Below are 16,754 nucleotides of genomic sequence, written 5' to 3'. Positions count from 1 at the left end.
GTAGGGTATCAGCCTGAGCTATTTAAAAACACGTTTTCAACATTTCAAGATAGCAGTTAGTTTAGTTTGATGTAAATAAAGATAGCTGAGAAGTGGGACTGTGTCATTGTTTCTGACAAGATCTCTCATTGATCTCGGGTTCAGCCACCAGGGGGCACCAAACCTCTTTGAAAAGTTCATGTGAATAGTTACCACTTCTCAGGAGATGATAGACTTAGCCTTTCAACTGTTTTGTAATGATGGGATAGCTATTGAACAGACCTTTAAAACCTGGTTTTCTTGTATGTGCCAGTACATGAAATCACACATTTGACCTTTATGCTCACTGAGTCTGTACATAGTCAAAGCTTTCCTTAAGTTTGGGTCAGTCACAGTGGTCAGGTATTCTGCCCTTTCTCCGCCTCTCTCCCTTTTCACTCCCTCTCTCCGCCTCTTTCCCTTTTCACTCCCCTCTCTCCGCCTCTCTCCCTTTTCACTCCCTCTCTCCGCCTCTCTCCCTTTTCACTCCCCTCCGCCTCTCTCCCTTTTCACTCCCTCTCTCCGCCTCTCTCGCTTTTCACTCCCTCTCTACGCCTCTATCCCTTTTCACTCCCTCTCTCCGCCTCTCTCCCTTTTCACTCCCTCTCTCCGCCTCTCTTCCTTTTCACTCCCTCTCTCCACCTCTCTCCCTTTTCACTCCCTCTCTCCGCCTCTCTCCCTTTTCACTCCCTCGCTCCGCCTCTCTCCCTTTTCACTCCCTCTCTCCGCCTCTCTCCCTTTTCACTCCCTCCCTCTCCGCCTCTCTCCCTTTTCACTCCGTCTCTTCCCTTTTCACTCCCTCTCTCTCCCTTTTCACTCTCTCTCTCCCTTTTCACTCCCTCTCTCCGCCTCTCTCCCTTTTCACTCCCTCGCTCCGCCTCACTCCCTTTTCACTCCCTCTCTCTGCCTCTCTCCCTTTTCACTCCCTCCCTCTCCGCCTCTCTCCCTTTTCACTCCCTCTCTTCCCTTTTCACTCCCTCTCTCTCTTTACTCTCTCTCTCCCTTTTCACTCCCTCTCTCCGCCTCTCTCCCTTTTCACTCCCCTCTCTCCGCCTCTCTCCCTTTTCACTCCCCTCTCTCCGCCTCTCTCCCTTTTCACTCCCCTCTCTCCGCCTCTCTCCCTTTTCACTCCCCCTCTCCGCCTCTCTCCCTTTTCACTCCCCTCTGCCTCTATCCCTTTTCACTCCCTCTCTCCGCCTCTCTCCCTTTTCACTCCCTCTCCGCCTCTCTCCCTTTTCACTCCCTCTCTCCCTTTTCACTCCCCTCTCTCCGCCTCTCTCCCTTTTCACTCCCTCTCTCCGCCTCTCTCCCTTTTCACTCCCTCTCTCCGCCTCTCTCCCTTTTCACTCCCACTCTCCGCCTCTCTCCCTTTTCACTCCCTCTCCCCGCCTCTCTCCCTTTTCACTCCCTCTCTCCGCCTCTCTCCCTTTTCACTCCCTCTCTCCGCCTCTCTCCCTTTTCACTCCCCCTCTCCGCCTCTCTCCCTTTTCACTCCCTCTCTCTCCCTTTTCACTCCCTCTCTCTCCCTTTTCACTCCGCCTCTCTCCCTTTTCACTCCCCTCTCTCCGCCTCTCTCCCTTTTCACTCCCCTCTCTCCGCCTCTCTCCCTTTTCACTCCCTCTCTCCGCCTCTCTACCTTTTCACTCCCTCTCCCTCCCTAAGAACTTCCCATTTGAATCAATAAGGATTGCAGTTGTGGGTGACTATCTGGGTGGAGCAGACTGGGAGGCTGGTATTCTGACCTGGGCTGGAGCAGACTGGGAGGCTGGTATTCTGACATGGGCTGGAGCACACTGTGCTGGAGCAGACTGAGAGGCTGGTATTCTGACCTGGGCTGGAGCAGACTGGGAGGCTGGTATTCTGACCTCGGCTGGAGCATACTGGGAGGCTGGTATTCTGACCTGGGCTGGAGCAGACTGGGAGGCTGGTATTCTGACCTGTGCTGGAGCAGACTGGGAGGCTGGTATTCTGACCTGGGCTTGAGCACACTGTGTTGGAGCAGACTGAGAGGCTGGTATTTTGACCTGGGCTGGAGCAGACTGGGAGACTGGTATTCTGACCTGGGCTGGAGCAGACTGGGAGACTGGTATTCTGACCTGTGCTGGAGCAGACTGGGAGGCTGGTATTCTGACCTGTGCTGGAGCAGACCGGGAGACTGGTATTCTGACCTGGGCTGGATCAGACTGGGAGACTGGTAAATCACACATTTGACCTTTATGCTCACTGAGTCTGTACATAGTCAAAGCTTTCCTTAAGTTTGGGTCAGTCACAGTGGTCAGGTATTCTGCCACTGTGTACTCTCTGTTTAGGGCCAAATAGCATTCTAGTTTTCTCTGTTTTTTGTTAATTCTTTCCAATGTGTCAAGTAATTATCTTTTTGTTTTCTCAGGATTTGGTTGGGTCTAATTGTGCTGTTGTCCAGGGGCTCTGTGGGCTGTGTTTATGTTTGTGAACAGAGCACAATGACCAGCTTGCTTAGGGGACTCTTCTCCACGTTCATCTCTCTGTAGGTGATGGCTTTGTTAATGGCCCATACCCTCCCCATCACCAATCAGCCCTGCCATTGTTTGTCTTCATACTGTTTTGTAAAGAATGGCTTCTTGTCTTTCAGGTTGTATTCCACTGGGAAAGTGATTACAGTTTTCCTCAGTCGCTTTGGTGCATTTCTTAGATCAAAAGTGCAATTCTTGATACGACTTGTACTAATTCCAAATCATCTAGTCACTTGTGCACATCATTAAAGCAATTTCTTATTCCTTTGAACAAATTGCAATTGATAATGTACAAGTGTCAGCTTTTTTCCACATTATCAATTGCTCACGTCATGTTGATCAAAATATAGTAGATGGTTCTCTGTTGAATAGTCTTACCCCTCAAAACATCTAGGCATTAGTTCCTTGCATAAGCCATTACATGCAAAATTGTTTAACTATTTGTCATAAACTGTCAAGCATAGTTTTACACATTTCTATAAGACCTTTTGTACAAAAACGTAAACTGATGAATCGTGCAGGTGAAATTGACCCTCACTCATGAAGGAAGGAAGTTTTGATTTACATAGCCTGCAATTGTGACAATCACTGCATTCAAACCTGTGTAGATCAGTCAATTTTTAATATACAGACTTAAAACTCAGGATTCTGTAACAGCATACTCCATTCAAGATATGTGTTTACTGTGACAACCAGAAGTGCCTTAAGATGGTGTCATAGATGCTGTTTTGAAGGGGTAAAAGGTCAGAACTTTTCAAAACTTCATATATGTGATTAGACAACCCTCGTGAACTGTAAATCAGTCATTTCTCCCAACAGATGTCAAAGAAAAGCTCTCACACACACACACAGCAGGGATGGAGTGAAAAGGTACGGTGCTTAAAGACACACAAAGCCTGCAATGGCATTACTATTATCTCCAGGCCGTGCCGAGTTCAACGAGATGCCCCGCTTGACCGTAGCTCACTCGGTCTGAGCGCAGCCACAGTGACAACAAGACGGACCCAGAGCAGTCTGTCTGTCTCTGTCTGTCTCTGTCTGTCTCTGTCTGTCTTTCTGTCTGTCTGTCTGTCTGTCTGTCTGTCTGTCTGTCTGTCTGTCTGTCTGTCTGTCTGTCTGTCTGTCTGTCTGTCTGTGTCTGTGTCTGTCGGTCTCTGTCTGTGTCTCTGTCTGTCTGTCTGTCTGTCTGTCTGTCTGTCTGTCTGTCTGTCTGTCTGTCTGTCTGTCTGTCTGTCTGTATCTCTCTCACATTCTCTCTCTCTCTCTTTCTCTACGATTAGAATGTAAAGTCTCTCCCTATCTCTCTCTCTCCTTTGGATAACTTTAGGAAATAGATTCTCTCTCTCAATTCAATTCAAGGGGCTTTATTCAATTCAAGGGGCTTCTCTCTCTCTCTCTCTCTCTCTCTCTCTCTCTCTCTCTCTCTCTCTCAATTCAATTCAATTCAAGGGGCTTTATTGGCATGGGAAACATGTGTTTACATTACCAAAGCGAGTGAGGTAGATAATATTCAACAGTGAAATAAACAATAAAAATGAACAGTAAACATTACACATGCAGAAGTTTCAAAACAATAAAGACATTACAGATGTCATATTATATATATATACAGTGTTGTAACAATGTGCAAATGGTTAAAGTACAAAAGGGAATGAGATCCCTGAATGGTAAAAAAAGCATCTCCAAATAGAATATGTTTGTATCACAAATTATCTTACAGATATATCTTACAGATATTTTGACCATATCTGACAGGCTCCCAAAGGCAATCAAAGGATCTAGCTCACTTAATGCCCCATACCCTCCCCATCACCAATCAGCCCTGCCATTGTTTGTATTCATACTGTTTTGTAAAGAATGGCTTCTTGTCTGTTAGGTTGTATTCCACTGGGAAAGTGATTACAGTTTTCTCAGATACTTTGGTGCATTTCTTAGATCAAAAGTGCAATTCTTGATACGACTTGTACAAATTCCAAATCATCTAGTCACTTGTGCACATCATTAAAGCAATTTCTTATTCCTTGGAACAAATTGCAATTGATAATGTACAAGTGTCAGCTTTTTTCCACATTATCAATTGCTCACGTCATGTTGATCAAAATATAGTAGATGGTTCTCTGCTGAATAGTCTTACCCCTCAAAACATCTAGGCATTAGTTCCTTGCATAAGCCATTACATGCAAAATTGTTTAACTATTTGTCATAAACTGTCAAGCATAGTTTTACACATTTCTATAAGACCTTTTGTACAAAAACGTAAACTGATGAATCGTGCAGGTGAAATTGACCCTCACTCATGAAGGAATGAAGTTTTGATTTACATAGCCTGCAATTGTGACAATCACTCCATTCAAACCTGTGTAGATCAGTCAATTTTTAATATACAGACTTAAAACTCAGGATTCTGTAACAGCATACTCCATTCAAGATATGTGTTTACTGTGACAACCAGAAGTGCCTTAAGATGGTGTCATAGATGCTGTTTTGAAGGGGTTAAAGGTCAGAACTTTTCAAAACTTCATATATGTGATTAGACAACCCTCGTGAACTGTAAATCAGTCATTTCTCCCAACAGATGTCAAAGAAAAGCTCTCACACACACACACAGCAGGGATGGAGTGAAAAAGTGCGGTGCTTAAAGACACACAAAGCCTGCAATGGCATTACTATTATCTCCAGGCCGTGCCGAGTTCAACGAGATGCCACGCTTGACCGTAGCTCACTCGGTCTGAGCGCAGCCACAGTGACAACAAGACGGACCCAGAGCTGTCTGTCTGTCTCTGTCTGTGTCTGTCGGTCTCTGTCTGTCTCTGTCTGTCTCTGTCTGTCTCTGTCTGTCTCTGTCGGTCTCTGTCTGTCTGTCTGTCGGTCTCTGTCTGTCTGTCTGTCTGTCTGTCTGTCTGTCTGTCTGTCTGTCTGTCTGTCTGTCTGTCTGTCTGTCTCTCACATTCTCTCTCTCTCTTTCTCTACGATTAGAATGTAAAGTCTCTCTCTATCTCTCTCTCTCTTTCTCTCTCTCTCTCAATTAAATTAAATTCAATTCAAGGGGCTTTATTGGCATGGGAAACATGTGTTTACATTACCAAAGCAAGTGAAGTAGATAATATACAACAGTGAAATAAACAATAAAAATGAACAGTAAACATTACACATGCAGAAGTTTCAAAACAATAAAGACATTACAAATGTCATATTATATATATATACAGTGTTGTAACAATGTGCAAATGGTTAAAGTACAAAAGGGAATGAGATCCCTGAATGGTAAAAAAAGCATCTCCAAATAGAATATGTTTGTATCACAAATTATCTTACAGATATATCTTACAGATATTTTGACCATATCTGACAGGCTCCCAAAGGCAATCAAAGGATCTAGCTCACTTAATGCCCCATACCCTCCCCATCACCAATCAGCCCTGCCATTGTTTGTATTCATACTGTTTTGTAAAGAATGGCTTCTTGTCTGTTAGGTTGTATTCCACTGGGAAAGTGATTACAGTTTTCCTCAGTCGCTTTGGTGCATTTCTTAGATCAAAAGTGCAATTCTTGATACGACTTGTACAAATTCCAAATCATCTAGTCACTTGTGCACATCATTAAAGCAATTTCTTATTCCTTTGAACAAATTGCAATTGATAATGTACAAGTGTCAGCTTTTTTCCACATTATCAATTGCTCACGTCATGTTGATCAAAATATAGTAGATGGTTCTCTGTTGAATAGTCTTACCCCTCAAAACATCTAGGCATTAGTTCCTTGCATAAGCCATTACATGCAAAATTGTTTAACTATTTGTCATAAACTGTCAACCTCTCTCCGCCTCTCTCCCTTTTCACTCCCCTCTCTCCCTTTTCACTCCCCTCTCTCCCTTTTCACTCCCTCTCTCCGCCTCTCTCCCTTTTCACTCCCTCTCTCCGCCTCTCTCCCTTTTCACTCCCTCTCTCCGCCTCTCTCCCTTTTCACTCCCCCTCTCCGCCTCTCTCCCTTTTCACTCCCTCTCCCTCCCTAAGAACTTCCCATTTGAATCAATAAGGATTGCAGTTGTGGGTGACTATCTGGGTGGAGCAGACTGGGAGGCTGGTATTCTGACCTGGGCTGGAGCAGACTGGTAGGCTGGTGCAGTGTCATCAGGCTGTGATGGTGGAGGCCATCCTGTTCTCGGGTTCTGCTTGTGTTATGCCAACCACCAGGTCATTATTACCACCAGGTCATTATTACCACCAGGTCATTATTACCACCAGGTCATTATTACCACCAGGTCATTAGAACCACCAGGTCATTATAACCACCAGGTCATTATTACCACCAGGTCATTATTACCACCAGGTCATTATTACCACCAGGTCATTATAACCACCAGGTCATTATAACCACCAGGTCATTATTACCACCAGGTCATTATAACCACCAGGTCATTAGAACCACCAGGTCATTATAACCACCAGGTCATTAGAACCACCAGGTCATTATAACCACCAGGTCATTAGAACCACCAGGTCATTAGAACCACCAGGTCATTATAACCACCAGGTCATTATAACCACCAGGTCATTATAACCACCAGGTCATTATAACCACACCCACCAGGTCATTAGAACCACCAGGTCATTATAACCACCAGGTCATTAGAACCACCAGGTCATTATTACCACCAGGTCATTAGAACCACCAGGTCATTATAACCACCAGGTCATTAGAACCACCAGGTCATTATAACCACCAGGTCATTAGAACCACCAGGTCATTAGACATTAAACGTCATAGGAAGTGTGATCATGTGGAGGTTTCATTCAAGTCTGTTTACATTACATTTACATTTAAGTCATTTAGCAGACGCTCTTATCCAGAGCGACTTACAAATTGGTGCATTCACCTTATGACATCCAGTGGAACGGCCACTTTACAATAGTGCATCTAAATCTTTTAAGGGGGGGGGGGGAGTGAGAAGGATTACTTTATCCTATCCTAGGTATTCCTTAAAGAGGTGGGGTTTCAGGTGTCTCCGGAAGGTGGTGATTGACTCCGCTGTCCTGGCGTCGTGAGGGAGTTTGTTCCACCATTGGGGGGCCAGAGCAGCGAACAGTTTTGACTGGGCTGAGCGGGAACTGTACTTCCTCAGTGGTAGGGAGGCGAGCAGGCCAGAGGTGGATGAACGCAGTGCCCTTGTTTGGGTGTAGGGCCTGATCAGAGCCTGTTTAATTAAATAATCTGTTTGTCTTTGACAGGAGAGAGACCAGACTCTCCTTCTGGCAGCAGGAAGAGTCCTTCAGGGGAACCAGACCCTGAGACGTCGAAACCAGCAGGACGACATCACTGCTCCCAGTGTGGAAAGAGTTGTACTCAGTTAGGGAGCCTGAAAACACATAAGAGAATACACAAAGAAGAGAAGCATTACCACTGCTCCTTGTCTGGAAAGAGTTTTAGGTGGTTAGGGAGCGTGGAAAGGCATGAGAGGACACACACAGGAGAAAAGCCTTACCAATGTTCCCATCGTGGAAATCATTTTGCCCAGTTAGGAAACCTGAACCAGCATGAGAGACCACACACAGGTAAGAAGATGTACCGCTGCTCCCAGTGTGGAAAGAGATTTACCCGGTTAAGGTATTTGAAAGAGCATGAAACAATACATACAAATACACAGGAGGAGAAGACATACCACTGCTCTCATTGTGGAAAGACATTTTCCCAGTCAGAGGACCTCAGAGGACCTGAAATCACACGAGAGAATAGAGAGGCTGTGTTCTGACTTGTGTTTTTGACTGGACTGTCAAAATTAATTTACTTAGTATAATGTTAGTGTACTGTTTTTTAAAATTGCGATTAATCCATTGTCTGAAAGGGTTAAAAACACACTGAAAACATCCTAAATATATATACTATATACAGCTGCAATCTACAACGTCATGTAAAAACAAGATGTCATGGAGGTTAAATAAAGTCTGCTTTATCAATGTAACATATTGTGACCCGTCCACTGTGGGGCGCTGTAGAGTCATAATATCCATAACAACTACAGGTCAAACAGGGAAATGGTTCACATCGTTTTCCCACTATTCATTTTCACCACAGGGCTGTGTTTTGTATAGGCTTACCCTGGTGTGACGTTTTGATAACCATGTAAATCTCTCTAGGACAAGGTGACTGAGGGTGAATGTACACTAGATAAATAGCGGTAAACTGCTGTGTGCCGCTCTGCCTGCCCGTTGTGACTCCGTCAAGAATTCAGCAGAGCAAGTTTGTATGAAGGTCTGGTTATTAAATGGGTACATAGTTCAATAGTAATATCCTCTAAAACGCTCTGTGACAAACTTTGCTGCCCTGTTTCCAGTTGTCCACATGGCTGGGAGAACCTATTCAAGTATGTAAATAGATTTTGAAAATGTAAAAACAACGATGTATTATTAGCTAACTAGCTACAGTGCAGGCTAACTCAAATGAGCTGCTAAATGAGCTAGCTATTTGGCTAGCTAGCTATCTAACCAACTTCAAATACTGTATAGATAGCTAAGTGAATTAAATATCACCAGCTACCTAACTTCATATTAGCTAGCTATCTATTTATCACTGTAAAAAACAAACTCCAAATGCATTTGTAGGTAGCTAGCTAATAGCCATGGAGGGTGAAAGGATAGCAGCCCCAACTGTCAGTGAGAGATGAGGCTATTCTGGATAGGGCAGGTACTTTTGTGTAGTTCCTGTCCCTAGAAGTGAGGACGGAGATAATAGTAACATAATATTCAGTGTGGTGTAATTTGACTATAATGAAGTGTGTTTCTTGTGAGGTTTTCTGTTCTCAGATAAAGAGCGCTATGAAAGCCAGTCTACATATGAAGAGGTCCCAATGAAGAGCAGTGGTTCTCAGTCCTGGGGACTCAAAGAGGCACATTGTTGTTTTTGCCTCAGCACTGCACAGCTGATTCAAATGATCAACTCATCATCAAGCTTCAAGTGGTATTTATGTATTCATTTGTGATGTCATCCTTGATATGATCCTGTTATTGTCACATGCTACACATGTACATATGTGTGCCCATGCATCTATCAATCCAATGTTATCATGATTTGTTATCAGGGATATTATACTTTAGTAATCCACAATGACCTGGTGATGTAACAGTCTAATAATTACATTGTCTTCCGTATTCCTACAGATACCTTGTAACTGGAGATTCCTGCAAAACGATTGCCTACAGGTACCGTGTAGGGCACTGCAAGGTTGGGTGACCAGGGTCATCTGGGACTGTCTCCTGGAGGAACTCAGATGTGTGAAGGCTACCTGTGTCCTGCGTAACTTCATGAGGATGGACACGAGAACCAGGAGGGGATCTGCAGCTCGCCGCCGTGTCCCAGAGGAGGAGTCTGCTGCTCTGCAGGATGTTTCAAGGATGGGGTCCAACAACGCAGCAAGAGAGGCAATCCGTGTGCAGGAGATCTTCACCTCCTACTTCTTCAAAGAGGGTGCTGTTCCCTGGCAACACCATAGACCACACTATGCTCAACCAAAGGCTCTTTTTAGAGGGTGCTGTTCCCTGGCAACAGCATAGACTACACTATGCACAACCAAAGGCTCTTTTAAGAGGGTGCTGTTCCCTGGCAACAGCATAGACTACACTATGCACAACCAAAGGCTCTTTTAAGAGGGTGCTGTTCCCTGGCAACACCATAGACTACACTATGCACAACCAAAGGCTCTTTTAAGAGGGTGCTGTTCCCTGGCAACACCATAGACTACACTATGCACAACCAAAGGCTCTTTTAAGAGGGTGCTGTTCCCTGGCAACACCATAAACTACACTATGCACAACCAAAGGCTCTTTTAAGAGCCATCCACATTGCAATAAGAGTATTCTTCCATTTACTTAGCTATGTCAACTGCAGTTATTCAATTCACAGTGTCTCTCCCTTTGATTTCTACTTCTCATGTGAGGGTGCTGTTTAGGTAAGGGTGTGATGTCTGTGCAAAAACAAAACAGGCTGTTTTAAATCACCCACATTGAAAAAAATTAGAACAATTGGATACCCTATAACACACACCTACACACTCATGTATCAATCTGATTGATGGATTGTGTTGTGCAGTAAGCAGGCTCAGGTGTATAACTGTGGCTCCTTCCACCTTCAAAGAATAGGCCAGAGGGCCAACCATGGAGAATAGTAAGACACTATATAACTACACTATATTGTTTGTCCTCATGTGTCCGTTCATGTTTTTCAGCATAAAGTACTCTGCAGCCACTTAGTGTGGTGTGGACACCAGGTGAGGCCACACACAGATTCCTGTTGAACACTGTGGCTTTAACTACCTTCTTTTCTCAAAAACAGTCTCTCTCCTTCACTTCATCCCTCTCTCCCCTTCTCCCTAAATCCTCTAGGTTATATCAGCTGTGTCGGTGAACCCCTCCTGCATCTGAACAGGCTACATCGAGGGCACAGCATGGTCAGAGGTGAGAGGTCACATGGTCAGGTCAACAGGAAGTATTATTAAAGAGATGCTTTACATTGAAATACAGACAGAGATGCAGTAGTCCCAGAGTTAATGATCCCAGGTCAGTTTATATTATACAGGAAGTATTATTAAAGAGATGCTTTACATTGAAATACAGACAGATGCAGTAGTCCCAGAGTTAATGATCCCAGGTCAGTTTATATTATACAGGAAGTATTATTAAAGAGATGCTTTACATTGAAATACAGATAGATGCAGTTGTCCCAGAGTTAATGATCCCAGGTCAGTTTATATTATACAGGAAGTATTATTAAAGAGATGCTTTACATTGAAATACAGATAGATGCAGTAGTCCCAGAGTTAATGATCCCAGGTCAGATTTGCATTTCACCTCCTGATTGATGACTAACAATGTTAGAATAAAAACTAAAAACACAAGGCTTAAACATGCTCTCTCTCTCCATCTGTCTCTCGTCTGCAGATATGTTTTGATGTGAGAGGATGCCAACCCCCAGTCCCATCATCGCCACCTCACCCACTTTTAAGATGACCTTTGGGCCGACTAGACACTTATGTAATTGTGATGAACTGAGAGAATATTTATGTAGCACTGTGATTCATTAATCATGTGCTGCCTTCCCTGCTCCTATGTGCTTACCTCTTTCCCTTTCTGTCTTTTACACCTCTCTCTCCACCTCTTCCTCTGTTTTTATAATGCACAACAGATGTGCATTGAAGTACAGATTGAACTTGTATTTATAACACTTGGATAATGAGCTTTTCAATAAAGCGTTTCACATTCTCTACTGGTTGAAATGAAGTGTAATGAGATGAAATACTCCACCTATCCTGTGTTTATCAGATCAATGCAGATGAAGGGCATTAGATGTTGAGATGAACCGGTGTTGGAGTATTTACATGATGCATAGGAAGTGTAGTGTTCTGTTTTTTAACATTATGCTTCTGTATATATGAATTAACTAGTTAAATCCTATTTCTAGTCTATTAGTTACAATGTGTAACCATTGATGTCTCAGGACCAAGATTGGTAAACACTGTTGAAGTGTATAACTGTAATACATACATGCAGACACAGCGTCATTCAAAGACTGGAATTTGATACTCCTGGTATTGGATATGACTGAAAAATAATCTCAAAGACATTCATACCTAAACATCACCTTTATTTGCCAAGGTAGAGTACATGATCAGTGAATATATTAAATGTACAGGCTACAATGTGGGGATCTCATGCATGGTAATAACTACATGTATATACGACTTGCATCCTTGGCACAATATTATATTCTACTCAATCCATAGGCTTCATTAATGTCATTCAGGCTGTTTTGAAGTTGATACAACTGGCTATGATAGCTGAAGTTCATAGCTAGGTTCTGAACTAATATGTATACCAAACGGCTGGATCCATACACAGATCGGCTAGATAGCTAGCTACACATCCATGGGCATACAGGGATTTTAATCATCCACTGCACAATAAGCAAGAACATAGCTAGCTACGTGATTTCATCTATCTCCATGGCAAATATCAGCAAGGAAAGCTTACAAAATTGTACATTCAATTTGCAGTAAATTCTTCAGCTAGCTAGATTCTATACATCCACTGTTTCCCAAAACGACAGCCTGGTTTGCTGGTTGTTTCATGAGTCCCTAAAACAACCAGAATTACAATTTCATACTCATGTCACAACACCCATAAAGCTAGCCAGCTAGCTGGCTAATGTTAGCGAGTCAGCTAGCTGGCTAATGTTAGCTAGTCAGCTAGCTGCCTAATGTTAGCTGGTTAATGTTAGCTAGTCAGCTAGCTGGCTAATGTTAGGGAGTCAGCTAGCTGGCTAAATCACGATTTTCGTAAATGAACTATGATTTAAAAAATGCATAATAGTTTGTCTCTACATGAACTAACATTCCTGTCAACTGTACATGTTTTTTGCATGATTAGTTATGATGTTATAATCCCTTACATTTGCTTCCATCCTAGTATTTCTGTCCGCCATCTTTGATTCAGTTCTGTGTAGGGGTTCCCCTCTCTTCTAGTATTTCTGTCCGCCATCTTTGATTCAGTTCAGTTCTGTGTAGGGGTACCCCTCTCTCCTAGTATTTCTGTCCGCCATCTTTGATTCAGTTCAGTTCTGTGTAGGGGTACCCCTCTCTTCTAGTATTTCTGTCCGCCATCTTTGATTCAGTTCAGTTCTGTGTAGGGGTACCCCTCAATTCTAGTATTTCTGTCCGACATCTTTGATTCAGTTCAGTTCTGTGTAGGGGTACCCCTCTCTCCTAGTATTTCTGTTCGCCATCTTTGATTCAGTTCAGTTCTACTATATCTTTGCTGAAGAAAGTCTAACAGTCACTAGTGCAGCAGCAGCCTCCCCCGGTCCTAGTGCCGGCCCGGTAAAATGTTTAAGATGAGATGGAACGGTTGACAAAAAAAAGAAATTACAGAAAAAATATATTGACTGATATTGATTTATTTAGGGGGGTCTAATTAATATTTTAGGACTAGCTAATTCCCTGAATCCTACCCTTTAATTTTTTGTCTGAAAATTAAATTTACATTTTACTCAATTGTGTTGCCCACTCCAGTCAGCAGATTGCGGTCTGCGACTTTAAGGCAATGCTGCTACTGTGACGTATAATCTAGTGGACGGGTCGCTTCTTTCAACAGCAGCAACAGTAATTCAGCCACCTCGGTAGCTTGCTAGCTTGCTAGCCAAAATAGACGAACCAATAAAGCTCTTTAGACGCTTTAGTGTATATTTGCCACTGTATTTTAAAACCACTTCTGTCGCCTAGTTAGTTATCCGTTTTAATTTCATATTTACGTTATTGTTTTCATTATTCATCTAGCGGGCTGGTTAAGTTAGCATTAGCCTAGCTAGCTAACATCTCCAACCATGAGGTCACTAAGCTACTCTCTTGTTAATGAAGAGGAGGACTGCTGGACGGAGAAAGAAGCTCTCATCAGAGGAGGAGGAAGAGAAGGATATCACAGTAAAACAAGAAGTAGAGGGTGAGGCTGTTACAGTGAAAGAAGAAGAGAAAGACGTTACAGTGAAAGAAGAGGAAGATGCGTTCAGATTGAAAGAGGAAGAGGATGTTACAGTAAAAGGAGAGGAGGATGCAGTTTTGGGAGTGAAAGAGGAGGAGGAGATGACTGTCACACCCAAAAAGGAGGAGGAGGAAACTGAATATCTGGCCTCGGTTTCCCAAACGCATCTTAAGGCATCCAATGGTTCTAACGATGAACGGGCCCTGATTAACACTAGTAAGTACTGTCTTAAAAACAGAGGCACAAACTCTGCAGTTGTTGAACTGTTTTATTTTTTTTATTTAACCAGGTGGCTATGATGTCATAATGATAGTTTAACATGGTGACCATGATGTCATAATGATAGTTTAACCAGGTCGCCATGGTGTCAAAAGTTAAGACTTTTTGTATTTAACCAGGTAGGCCAGTTGAGAACAAGTTCTCATTTACAACTGCGACCTGGCCAAGATAAAGCAAAGCAGTGTGACACAGACAACAACAATAGAGTTACACATGGAATAACATGGAATAAACAATAAACAAGCCAATAACACAATAAACAAGCCAATGACACAGTAGAAAAAAAGAAAGTCTATATATAGTGTGTGCAAAAGGCATGAGGTAGGCAATGAATAGTCCATAGTAGCGAAGAATTACAATTTAGCAGATTAACACTGGAGTGATAAATGAGCAGATGATGATGTGCAAGTAGAGATACTGGTGTGCTAAAGAGCAGAAAAGTACATGTACAGCTGCAGCGATCGATTAGCTGCTCAGATAGCTGATGTTTAAAGTTGGTGAGGGAAATATAAGTCTCCAGCTTCAGCGAATTTTGAAATTCGCTCCAGTCACTGGCAGCAGAGAACTGGAAGGATGTGTGGTGTTAAAGGGGAAATCTGCATTTACCACATCCATATTTTGATTTTTTAATTATTTATTTATAGCCATTGATTCTTGAAGAATATAACACATGCCTCATGAGCTTAGTTCAACTGTTGTACCCCATCAGAACACCAAATAAGCTTTTTTACTTCAATGTATAGAAACAATGTAAATCAACACTGTAAAGCCTCAAAACATAGTTAAAACTATAATGTTGATATCATGGATGGTCAGTCCTTGCATCCATAGGTCTGTCTATGAATTTGAAAGTAGTTACATTTCTCCAGCCCCATCCATCATCTTATTAGCAAAATAGTGGTGGAATTACAGCTTTTTATTGGTTGATTGATTGTTGTGTGGCTTTTTTAAAGGGACAACTTAGTATTTAAACAGCAACAAAATGGCTGCCCAGAGACTTGGTTTGGTAAACAGCTGAGGGATGGGGGCTGGAGAAATGTAACCACTCTCAAATTCAACCGTAATCCAACACCTAGCGACCTCGTCAAAAAGTTCAGACATCTTGGCATAACAGTTATAAGGTGTTGGCTTGACAGTCGCTGGACCCAGGTTTGAGTTCAGCTCAGGGCTACCCCCTGAATTCACTACACTATGAATACAAGAACTGGCCATCCATGAGGTCAAAATTATAGTTTTACCAGGTTTCTAGGATATATAGTATATTCTAGAATTCATCCATGATGTCATAGTGATAGTTTAACCAGGTTTCTAGGCTATATAGTATATTCTAGAATTCATCCATGATGTCATAATGATAGTTTAACCAGGTTTCTAGGCTATATATAGTATATTCTAGAATTCATCCATGATGTCATAATGATAGTTTAACCAGGTTTCTAGGATATATAGTATATTCTAGAATTCATCCATGATGTCATAATGATAGTTTAACCAGGTTTCTAGGCTATATAGTATATTCTACAATTGCCAGTGTAGATTTCCTGTGGGGGTCAAATTGTTAGAGCTGTTGATAAGTCATTGTATAATATTCAGCATTTATTTTCATGCCATTACATCAATACAGCCCAACCAGAAGAGAAGAAACTCTTTCCGATCCACCTCCTCCTGCTGTCCTTCACAAATTCTGACTTTGCTGGTAATCGGCTACACAAGCAGTCAGCAACCTACATTTGGAGTGCAAATGTATCTTACCATTTCTACTGATCTGCGTGCCAGTTATGATTTTCATATTCACATTTTACTGGAACAGTTTAATTTAATTGATAATAGTATCTCAATCATTGTCTGTGATTAATCTACATTCTATCTAAATGAAAATTATACAAATCTAAATAACTTTTATTGCCATTATGACATGGCAACAAACAAAAACATTGCTAATAACTGTCCTATAAATCACATGGCCTGTCTACAACGAACTTGAAACATTGTATAAAATATTCTGGGCCCTCAGTTTCCCGTGCCAGTGAGTTCTCGACCGACACAGCTGTAGACTATTTGTGAAAGGGATAAGAAGTAATCAGGTGTTTTGACATTTCCACTGGATCAGCACATTACGTTTTTCCCTTTTGTGCCGAGTGGTTATCGAAAGGGTGAGAGCTGGAAATATTTTACAAATACTTTGAGGAGTTATTCTCATTTGCAATTGATTTTGATTAGACTTTGTTTACATGCTGTTAGAGGTGAAGAGAAATTTGCTTTGAGAAGCTCCACAACTTATTAGTGGTGCAGCGTTAAGACAATGAGAAATACTATCAGACATCCCCAAAAGGGCACATTTATAGGCCTACATTTGTGTGCAGGCCAGGTAGACAATGCGTAGTTAGGTCTATGTTGTTAAGTTAGGGGTCCTACAGTAGGTCTAATTTGTTGTTTGGTGAAG

At 42.4% G+C, this 16,754-nt stretch overlaps 1 long non-coding RNA gene across 1 annotated transcript; it reads left to right on the top strand.

Annotated features, from left to right (window-relative positions):
- The first annotated feature begins 7,467 nt into the window (after window positions 1–7,467).
- Window positions 7,468–12,014, top strand: LOC139550505 (uncharacterized). Its single transcript, XR_011670060.1, has 3 exons — window positions 7,468–9,464; window positions 9,665–10,957; window positions 11,441–12,014. It is a non-coding gene; the product is annotated as an uncharacterized lncRNA (long non-coding RNA).
- The last annotated feature ends 4,740 nt before the right edge of the window (window positions 12,015–16,754 follow it).

This window comes from Salvelinus alpinus, chromosome 2 (assembly GCF_045679555.1).
Source record: "Salvelinus alpinus chromosome 2, SLU_Salpinus.1, whole genome shotgun sequence".
Taxonomy (NCBI): Eukaryota; Metazoa; Chordata; class Actinopteri; order Salmoniformes; family Salmonidae; genus Salvelinus; species Salvelinus alpinus.
The sequence above is the reverse complement of the archived record's forward strand: the minus strand, read 5'-3'. Positions and strand labels throughout refer to the sequence as shown.